Here is an 11,995-nt window from a genome sequence, read left to right on the forward strand (position 1 = left end):
AAGGTATGTACAAGTCGTGTTGCTTTAGCAACAGTTTTATGTATGATGCAAATATTCAGCTGATTATATTGATACTCCAAAAGCCCAGATCATAAATCCAGAATCATCACATAAATTTCTAAATTATTTGTAATAGAAGCATTATATCTGAGAGCCAGGTGCTTTATTATTGTTATTATTATTTCAGTTCCACTAAAGTTGTTACAAAACAAAATAAAAACTGCCATACTCTTGAAAATGTCTTTTCTCATTAAAACAGCACTTGCTTCTTTGTTAGTTCTCAGATGTTTTATAAAGTTTTTGGCCAGTGGACTTTTTTATTTTTTTTTATTCTTGTTGTTAGCCTGAACACTTTCAACTGTTTGTCAATCGATGGCCTATACATAATGGGTATGATTCATATCTGGGTCAGACCTTCCAGTTCAGTTACAATAGTTTCTCTCCCTAGAGCTGTGATTTTTTCATGTAATGGATTTGTAAAGAACTGAAGTGATTCCAAGTAGACTTAAATGCTTTTCTTCAACTTTTGCAAACAGTTCTGCTTCAGCTTGGATCTTCTGCAGTCAAAATTTCTAAAAAGTTATTTCGAGTTTTAAAGAACACATTGAGAGAGATCTGTGAGACATAAAACTGGAAACAGATTTTTCTGTTAGGTCCCTATATTATCTACCTTTTTTAGAAATGCCTTACTGAAAATCTCTGCACTTATAAATGCAATGAAAGTTTTTAAACCATAGAAGACACACCATAATACATATATATACACACACATATGGATATATATAAAGTTAGTAAATTTAATAAATTATTTAACATTGATTAGATGTTTCAAAAAACACATGCTCTTCTCTTGCTCCAGCTTCAAACCTTTTCAGAGTAAAATTTGAAACTAGGAAACTTCAAAGGACTATGGAAATATTTGTCCAGACATCTGTAATTGACTAGATGGTTTAATTCCTTAGGCTGATGGAAAACTTTTACCAAATATACAGATTTAAATCTTCATGCTTCCACAAGGGAATAAGATGCGATGAAAGACAGGCAAAATTCAACAGGTAGAAAAAACATACTGGCCAGGTTGGGAACCCAGACCCCAAATTGGACAGAAGGGAAATTCTGAGAATACAGTGAGCATCTCTGATCATGTTTTCCATCATCGAATACCTAATTTAGAGCAGCTCCTCATCAGTAGGACCTGGTTCTTTTTCAGACTTGCAGACTTGTCTTCGTGTGCTTTGGAAATGTAGAAATTCGTGAAACTGTTTCAGAAGGATAAATTTTCATATAGGAAGTTTTATATAGAGCGCATATATACACACATATATTTATTATATATTTTATATTTATATATATATAATAATCTTATATATCAAGCAGGCTAGATGGATTCAAAAACCTAATGTCCATACAAAGAGAGGCACTTTGACACTCTCTCAGATACATTCTTGTATTATGAAACAGAGGAATAGCTCTGATCCTGTCCTTGTTCATCCACGCTAAACAGCCAACGTATACACACCAGGTTTGCACCCTGAGAGAAGTGCACATCCTCAAGTTCTTCCTCCAAATATCTACTGCCTTGCTGTAGTTGCAAGCCATAACTGCAACAAAGGATACATTAATCTACTAAGAAATAAGCATTTTAAGAAAACATGGGGAATCCAGAACTACATGCAGTTCATACATGTAAGTTCATATATTGCCCTGTGAAGGTTGGAGGGATTTTTTGCTTTTGTGGGATGGGGGAGCAGGGATACTATTTTATAAGATTTGGTCTAGATTTTTTTTTTTTCTGTTTCAATAAATTTTTTGTTGAATTGCAAAAGAACTAAAGGCAAATACAGTTTATCCTTGCATTACAAAGTCATAGGAGAGTCTACAGGACACAGAACTAGGATAGTTTTTCTATTTCTAGGTGCACTCTGTATTTCTTGCTAATAAGATCAGTTTCATAAAAGGTTAAAACAGATTGCTTGGTCTTTTTTTTTTTTATCAATGGATTACCAAATTAAAATGTTAAAGTCTCCAGTATCTCATAAGAAGACTCAAGGTCTACTACATTAGTATACATGATCTAAAGTCTGTACATGATCTAAAGTCAGTAAAAGAACTGAGGCAAAATTTGTTCTCTTTCTGTGTGTATCTGTGAATTTGACAGTGCCTTGAGCTTGATGCTGATGCTGAAAATCTTTCCAAGGAGTCACAAGGAGACAGAGCTTAGCAAACAGCAAACTAACAGGTACTATATAGCAAGGACACAGCAGGCAAAACAGAGAGGACATGTATGCATATATGCAATCATAAAAGAAGTGTATTCAAGCCTTTCCCAAAAATCAACACAGCATTTAGGAATTCTCTAATTAACTCTAATGTGTTCATACCTGTACACCAGGAAAGATTATTTACCCAAAGAATGCTTATCAGCCTCCCTTCCTCTCCCCTTCCCTCCCTCCTCTTCCCTCCCCTCCCCTCCCCTCCCTTCCCCTACCCTACCCTACCCTCTTCTCTCCCTATTCCTCCCTCCCCCTCACCTCCCTTCATCCCTTCCTCCCTTCTGTCCTTCTCACCTTCCTACTCTCCTTCCTTTCCTCCTTCATCCCTTCCCTCCTTCCTCCCTTACTTCCTTCCTTCTCTTCAGTATTTCCCTTTCACATAATCAAGGACAAAAAGTCCCCCAGAAAGTAGGGAGAAAGAAGTCCATCAGGCATTAGGCCAGAGAGCTGAAGTTTTTTTAATGTTTCATTTATCAACATACAGTTGATCTACTCAATCTCTTTAACCACAGTTGTGCTCAGAAAAGAGAGCATACGCCAGCCTTGAGCTAAAAAATTCATTGTGTGGCTGTTGATGAGTTGATCACACTCTAAAGTGCCTGATGAATTAGGCATTAAGATCCGCATGATGAGGAGGGTTCATTAGCATGAGCTCTCTCTCACCGCTGCAAATCATACAACCCCAGACTGCAGGATGACTAAGGGGAGAGGGAGGGCGGCCAGCCAACTCCTTGTTGAATCAATGGTGACAGTAGGGAACAGAGCTGTGCTCCTACTGTGACCCTTTGCAGGATGGCAGACAGTTAAGTCCTTGATTGTTAACCCTAAAAGGAACTGGGGAGATGCACAGAAATTATCTATCATTAAAAGTTTGTTTGTTTTTCTTCGAAGTATTTTTTGAAAAATTATTTAAACTCTGGTTGCCTGAAATTGCATTCATAATATGAATTTGGATATTCTGTGCTTTATTCTGAACAAAAAATCAATCTTTGGGCTTGATTCCCCTAATAAAGGTTGATCGTGCATTCTCTGCACTAGAGGAACCTGCAGAACCTAATTTTTCGTAGTGTCTGCCAATGGTCTATTGTGAAAGTGACTTGACATAAGTGTGTCTCCTGAGACCCTGATCATATTTTTTTTAGCAACAGGAGTTGATATTGCCTTCTGTTGCTGCAATCCATTCTCAGACATCTTGGAAATAGTGATACCATTGAATATCTCCAAGCTATGTGTTGCTTACATCCCATATCCTTGTAAAGGATGTTTCCTAGAGGAGTTGCTTTTTTTTTTTTTTTTTTTTTTCCACTTAAAAAATGTCTTTAAAATAGTATGGGTATGGAAGGAAACTAAAAGTTAGGTGAGTTCAAAAATTAATATGCTTATTTTAAGAATTTTGAGGAGAAACATGTCAATTCCATTATGAGAAGAGAGTTGTCTTGTAAGGTAATGATAAAATGCTGTTATGCCTCACAGAATTAGGATTTTTTTTTATTATTATTACTTTTTACAAAGATTAAAATGTTACTCTTGGAACATATAACACGACAAAATGGAAACAGAAACTTTGGAAAAAATTTCAGCATGTCTGAGAATTGAGGATAGATACCTAATCAGCTTGGGATTTCTACTTAGGTACATATCCACATTTTAGATCCTGACTCTCCTCCTCTTTTTTATTTTTAATTTAATTTAATTTAATTTAATTTAATTTTATTTTATTTTATTTTATTTTATTTTATTTTTTATTTTTAATAATTTAGAAATAACATTGGTTTCTTCAACATTAGAAGTATCTTAAGACCAAATCGTTCCTACCTTCCTTGATGCATGTGCCTACAGACTAACTTAAAAATAATTCCACAAAAGACCTTTGCATGTTGTCTAGATCCAGAACAGGAAGAATACAATGAAGTATATGGACATGGGATAGTGAGAAGCTATAAATAGCCTTTTTGGCAGAACAGTTTTAAATTGTCTTATATAGGATACAAAACCATTCTTAGGTATCAGTGGTTGAATTCTCCCTATCTCTTTTTCGACTCTTTGGAAATATTCCAAAGGTAGCTAAGCCATCTTTTAAAATACCATCTCAGGTGTTCTCTTTGTCTGAAGTAAAACACCTAACCATCTACAGTGCCTTTGAAAATGGTTCTCTTTTATTTTAGCATAAATTTAAAACAGAATCTCAATAGAAAACTCCAGGGTCTGCGGGTGTTTTTTGTCATGATGACACAGTTTATAAGTCCTGTGTGAGACTCAAGTTTCCAAGAGCAACTAGAATGTCTGAGTTATATCAATCTGTGTTTACAGTTGGATATTTTTGTTCCTGGATTTATATTAGCATTATACTCTGCATAGCAAAACATAATAGCCCTTTTTCTACCCAATTTAAATTTACTGGATGAATATGTAAACTTAGCAACCAAGACCTTTTCAAAACTACCTTTTGCATTTTGAACCATGGGGAGCCTTCTGTAGCTGTTCTGAATATCATCCTAGTCAGAAGCCTAAAGTAGGCCTAAGTTAGTTGTTCATGCTAAACAGAGGGACATGAGAATTTCCAGATTATTATTCCAACAAACTCAGTAAAGTGCATGGAAAAAAGACAGCATGGATATTTCCTCACCATGTGGCATTTATGTTCACTTTAAACATTCACATTTCTAAGCAAGTTTGGTAAGAAACATGGCAAAAATGTCCATTTTCTCATGTTCAAAGGGGCAACAGTACAAGTCTACCTTACATTTCCTGTTTGCTGTGTTTTTACTTAGAGAACATATTGTTGTATCTAGCAGGAATTTAATGTGATTTCCTATGTGCCTGGAATTCAGTCCACTGTATAAGAGCATTATATTCCTGAAATAACTTGCTTACAGAGTGCTCTGGCACTGCCCATAGACACATCCAGTGGTAGTTTGAGTATCAGAGTAGTGGGGTATTGGCTACCCCACTACTTGGAGAAACAATTAGTCAGTCAGTAATACTGAACTGAAAGAGGAAGGTTTTCTTCTCAGAGTGACTGCTTTCTCTTTTGTCTTTTGGGCCATAAGGATACATTTGGTGAACCTACCGGACAGGTCTTTGGGTTATAAACAATATCTTGCTTTGTTCCCCAGCTATATGCAAAGCATATCAATTACCTGTTCAAGGAAGCTGAAATACCATTACCAACCAAAAAAACTTAGTTTCATTTGTTAAGTATTTGTAATACTACCTAAGAATCATGTGAGAAGTCTGTGAATGAGAGTCCTGGCATTCTTCATTCTAATAGAAAAAATTACTGTGGACCAAGTTTATTGGAAGGGATTGTTTTCAGAGAGTTCTCTCTTGATCTCTTGTATTGAAATAAGTTTCACAAAGTATTCCAGTGTTTCTGGATACAAAAGCTGGAATGTGAATTTACACTTCCAGGAGACTGCCCAAAGTGCTGAGAGGTATTCATTCTCTTCTTCTTTGTTTGAGCTGAAACAAATTATCTATTTCATTACAAATGATATATATACATATATGCTTAGGTCTGGTGACAATAATTAAAATTTGGTTATTCTTACAGTCCCAGGCATTCTGAAAAAAAAAAAAAAAAAAAAAAAAAAAAAAAAAAAAAAAAAAGATCTGTCACATCACAACCATATTAAAGTGTTAGAATTCACATACAATCTCATAATATGTATATAAAATATAGGACTCATCAACCCTTCTGAAAATAAGTAGAAGTTTTACCACAAATTCTTTTTTTATATCTGAAATATCAGAAAAGGAATAGGAAATTGTGATTACAAAAGAGAACTCAAATAGCATATTAGACCTTGGAAAGAATATATCTTTTTTATTGTGTCTAATACTAGTCTGAGAGAAGGAGTGTGATACCTTTATTAAACTAAAGTAAAGCAGCATTCATCCGTAATTCTGAGCTTAATACAATGATTTCAAAGTGCCAGAAGGAGTATCTTAAGTATTATTTTGAGCTATCTTCTAAAGCACAGTGTTAGTAGTAACGTTTCTGTCTGATTCCATCATCTTAACAAGAGTAGCTGCCTGCTATGATATCTGATAACTATCTGTACTGTCAAAACAGCCTCAGCAGGCACTTCTTCCCAACACAACTCACAACATATTATTATCACAGTTTTTCTCCCCAGTATTTTCTCCTTCTTCATTTCTTGAAAAATTAAGTAGGGCAATATTCTATTCCAGTTGTCCAGAACAAAACAAAACAAAACAAAACAAAAAAGAAAAGGAAAAAAAAAGAAAAAGGAAGAAAAGCCTTTTTTGGTAGCAGCATAATAGTGACGCAGTAGCCTTATGAACAGCAGTTGTTGAAGAGACACAGTTGGGAATTTTCTTCTGAAATGTTTTTCTCAGAATACACAGTTTGCTGAAAGTGAAACTTTTATATTTATTTTTAAGATCACAGGTACTACACTATTTCAAAAAGCAAGGAATTTTTTAACTGGGAGAAGAAAAATGCATTGACTCACTATTCACTTGGTTCATATAATATAGGAATTTAAAGTGCCTTATTTCACAATTTATTGTATAAACAATTAAATTGTTACCAATAATTAGGGGTTTTTCGGATTACACAAAGAGGCAATGACTGCTTGTTTATATGTAGAATGGAGTAGCACAGACTAATATAAATCTAAAAAGAATATGATTATGTCATCCTGCTGTTGGACTGATACAACTTATTTCATCATATGTCATAGTTTTGTAATTTTTGTACCACACATCAAAACATCATGTGGAGCTTGGAGAAGAACTACACATCCCAGGGGAACTCACAGTCAGAGAGGAAGATACGTCACAGAAGTGATGCTTGCTCTCTCTCTCACTGCCTGGCAGCGGGTGTAGGTGTGCTTCCAAGCCCACCCAAAGTAGGCTTCTCAGTCTTCAGAAAACTCTCTCTTATTTTACTTGATTTATTAGCCTCAGTTTCAATTAGATTGTACTATATTGTGTTATCTTGCATTCGAATATCATAGTTACTAAAACAAATTTTCCTCCTTAGAATATTGCTGCTGCTCTGTTTGTTTCCTTGAGCCCAGGTCTCATCTCCCTAACCCTTCCCCTTTTCCCTTCCCATTTTTGGGGCCGGGGGCCCATGGGCCTACTGCCCCCCTGTCACGGACTTAGATTGATCTAGATAACTCCGTGACAGCATACTAGCTCAAAATCATGTTACTTTCTTTTCTGCCTATTTCTGGTGATGTGGTAGGTTTGTGTATAGTGCCCCACATTGGTTGTGTCTGCTGAAGTTCAGGATCTCTTCACCAGCATTAGGTAAGTAAGTAAATAAATAGATAAGCACATAGATAAATCCTGCTGTGGATTGTTCTTTATGATGCTGATCTTTTCCCTTCTCCCCACTCTTTTTATTTATTTATTTTTCTTTCTCTGTTTCCTTTGACTTGATTTGATATCTCCTGATTCAAGGAAAGAAAACTTAAGAAATCTAAAACTTTCCTCAATTGAGAGAGAGCAGTTTCTCAGACAGTTCTAAACTCCAAAGAATTTGGAAGAGAGTAGGGAGAAGGTGGGAGGTTGCTAAGTACCAAAAAGTTTTATTGAAAGCCTGGTTTAAGCATGAAAACTACAGAATGAAATCCTTGTGGCAGAATAATCTTATTTTCTGTATGTGGATGTCAGCACATATTGCCTATAAATGTTATGATTATTGTATCTGAGAAATGAAGTAGTTGGTAATCACAGAAAATAAACTTTTTTATTTATAAAAGCTTGTGATGTATTTTATCTCCATGTCCATGGAACCTAAAAACTAACAGAAAGTCTTAATAGCTAAACTTGAGGCTAATTCTGAGATGTCCTTTTCTTTTGAGTCTATGCCTTCTTTTACAAGATTACTATCCAGCAGCACCTTCCTTTAAAGCAATATAAAATAGGAATGCTTAAAGCCAGTCCCATAGTAAAAAGGTGTAAAACTCAATGAAAGTACTGCTGACTCCTACAAGTGTCAAAGTAACTTTAAAATGTTCTGTTCCTTCCACCTTGTGTAGTAAGGCCAGACACTCTGTTACTATTAGGTTAAGTTTTAAAATAAAGATACACAAAACTAGTATTTCCTAATTACAACCCCATTAGATAAAGCCCATACAAGTTACATGTTTATGACAAACAATATATTTGTGACACAACTAGGAATGGAATCTGAACACTTGACTCTCAGAACTTATCCCTAAGCAACAAATAAATTCTTAACACAGAAGTTCTAAGCCAAAGGTTCATATTTTTTGTCTTCAGGTACCTGTAAGTTTTTGATACTATATATTGTTGATTTTCTCCAACTCAGTTGCTAGATGTACAACCAGCAGTATTATTTCCAGTTTACAACTAACCTAAAAGCTAAAGAATAGTTGTCAGGATTGCATTTTTCACCAGTTACATCCTTGTATCTCATAGCAGAAAATTTATAGAGATGTTGGTTTTGCATTATGTGCTATCTCATAATTCATATTTGTCTACCCCTCTATTACTTGCTAGAGAATTGAGTCCTTCGGATCACTAGTTGCCTGTGTTTTTTTTCTTTTGTAAAATCTGGCCCTTTTACATCAAGAGAAAACTCTGCACAGATGTTCACAGACTTCAGCTGTCCCCCTTCTTTCTCCAAAAGATGTTTTTCTCTGAAATGGAAATGTGTCCATCAGAGAAAAAAAAAATCTTTAAAATGAGATGAGGAGGTTGGGGAACCCACCAAAAGCAAAACAACTGACTTGTTTTCTCCAGTTTTTAAACTACAAATTCAGACATTCTTTTGTTGTTTTCCCTTAATCAGATGCCTTGGCGTGAAGCATCCAAAACATAGATTATTGAACTTGTTCATGGCATTTCGAGGAGAGCATCATTCAGGCCATACATTAACAAGCAGGCAAATAATTAATAACAACACACGTGAAAGCAAATGAATGTTTTGCTTGTTGAAAGAGAATGAGAAAGTCAGACAAAGACCTGAGCTCTATGTCCTTGCCCTCCACAGCAGCAGCAGAAGAAATAATGCTATGAATAGCATTTAACTTGAATTTGTAGCAAACTGCTGCTTTTATCATAAACAATTGCCAGATGGTATACATTATCTTCCCTTTTTCTCCTTTCACAAAAGCAGCATTAATTGCAGAGCAGCCCAGGGCTCCACTCAGCTCATCAGTGTGATAACACTTCATGACCCTGATTAGCCGTCAGTCTACTCAATTAAAAAGATCATTTAGACATTCACCCAATCATTTGCCTATCGAGCCACCTGGGCCTCAACCAGGGGCTCCATTTTTAACATTCTCCTGCCCTCTCTCATCTCGCCTAGCTTTTTTACATATCTCCAAAAGACGTAATTGAATTAAATAAAGCGTCTCAGGGGCAGCTGCAACATCTGCTGTTTGTGGTATGTCAAGCCTTCAGCATTAAAAACAGTTACATATGCTCCAAATTAGCAGGTCGCAGAGATGAAACAGTCGATGATAGTGTTTTTGTGCCAGCGTGAGAAGCAGCTCACAGCTGTGTGCAATTTACAATTAAAGGCTTTATCAGAGCTCAATTGTACTAGTGAATCAAGTGGTGAGAGGTCAGTTAGTGAATTAGACCAATTAGAGCTTGTACAGTTAAATTATCTGTCTTATTACCTACTGATAAACAGCCTTGTCATATCTTTACTCAGATGGTGAAGCTTGGAAGTGTTTTGTGGGGTGATATTGTACTTTTGTATATCTGTAAAGGAACTCAATAGCTCAGTAAAGTTACTCTGATGCAACAAGCACATAACAGATAGCTTCTTAAAATGTAGAGGGGGATGGGAAAAAACAAAACAAAAACAAACAAACAAAACAAAAAAAAAAAACACACCTGCAGTTAGAAAGTAAGTTAGAAATTAAGTTAGAACAGGAGTTAAGGTTATGTATGTTGGCTACATTTTAAGACGCAAATTTATGCTTGGTAATGTATAAATTCATAAAGTAAACTGAAAGGAACGTTATGCTTCTGATTTCTGTGGTTTCTTTTAATTACACTTTTGTTCTCTCACTCCTGTTTTGAAGGAGGATAAAGAGGCAAAGGACAGAATTTCATGAAGTCAGGCTCTGATTTCATGCTGTAAAATAATGCAGTATTAACTAGCAAAGGCAGAAACTCCAGCTCATTAGTCTCAGGATTTACACAGTTCTGGCAAGCTTCATTTGTATGTCTGGACAGAGATAACTGTGGGAATGGGGTGGGGGGGTGGAGGGGGGAAACAGAACTAAAGTGAGCCACTGAAGCCTTTCAGAAGAGTTACACATACTGGAGTGTCTACTTTTAGCTGGTTAGTATTAAGGATCTGTTACTTCCATCTCATCCTACTGTGTGAATGAAATGCAAAATGCACCAAGTGCAGCCTGGAGAAGAGGAGGCTCAGGGGAGACCTTATTGCTCTCTATAACTTCCTGAAGGGAGGTTGTAGTGAGCTGTGAGTCAGCCTCTTTTCTTGTGTCATTAGTGATAGGACCAGAGGGAACGGTTTCAAGCTACAGCAGGGGAGATTCAGGCTGGACATTAGGAAGTATTACTTCTCAGAAAGGGTGGTCAGGCAGTGGAATGGACTGCCCAGGGAGGTGGTGGAGTCACCAACCCTGGTGGTGTTCAAGGAAAGACTGGATGTTGTGTTGAGGGACATGGTTTAGTGGGAGCTATTAGTAATAGGTGTACGGTTGGACTGGATGATCTTTTAGGTCTTTTCCAACCTTGGTGATTCTATGATTCTGATTCTATGATTCTTAGTGTTTCAGTATTGATTCATGGGCATGTGGCACTCAGTATAAGGGACTTGCTGTTAGTGGCCCTGTATAAGGAAGGGATGGAAGGGATTAAGATTAAGCAATATTCCAATTAATGACCCAATTTTTTACCTACTGAGTTTCTGATGATAGTATTAAGTGGTAAATCCTGCCTTCCTTCTGTGTTTGGAGGACGGGAAGTCTCAGAAACCTTTTGACAGATGGGGATATCTTTGCTTTACTCATGAAAATGAGGAAAGGTTTGTATCTTTCCTTTGATTCACAAAGACTGATGTGGTGACTGGTGTGATCTATTTTCCTGATGGAAAAATGCAGAGCAAGTCATCTGCCTATATGCAGTTTGTTCTGACCAAAGCTGTCTTGATTAGGTGAAATGTTTTCAGAAAGCGTGGGAGTACAGAAACAGTTTTAAAATGTTGTAGCTTTATTGCCATTTACACCTCTTTCCTCTTTCTTTATTATTTCTTTATTATTATAGAATATGGAATGTGCATGAGAGAGTGACACAGTGTATTTGAGTCTACTAGTAGATCCCAGGGAAACTTCATCAGAGTAACTTCTCTGACTACTTAATAACCTCTAGACAATTCAGAGAATAACTTGACTGTACTTCACTGTTCGCTTGGATTTATTAAATAAAGTGTGGTTTTACTGTCAGCCTTCAGTTTCTACTCTAACTTAAATTCTATTCAGTTACTAAAAATATATTAACAAAGGAAAAAAAGGGAAAAAAGGGAAAAAAGGGAAAAAAGCAAAATGAGGGAATTGAAGGATATCTTTGGATTTGCATTAAACATTTGAGATATAATAACTACCTTCTTTAATGCAGCAACTAATTTATGTAAAAATACTACTTACAGTATTTGCACTCAAAGTGAAATAGCTCCAAATTATATGATTTTTTCATAGTTACCTGATTGAGAAGGAAGTTTCTAACTCTTTCAA

The sequence above is a fragment of the Excalfactoria chinensis genome, chromosome 2, assembly GCF_039878825.1.
Source record: "Excalfactoria chinensis isolate bCotChi1 chromosome 2, bCotChi1.hap2, whole genome shotgun sequence".
NCBI classification, from domain to species: Eukaryota; Metazoa; Chordata; class Aves; order Galliformes; family Phasianidae; genus Excalfactoria; species Excalfactoria chinensis.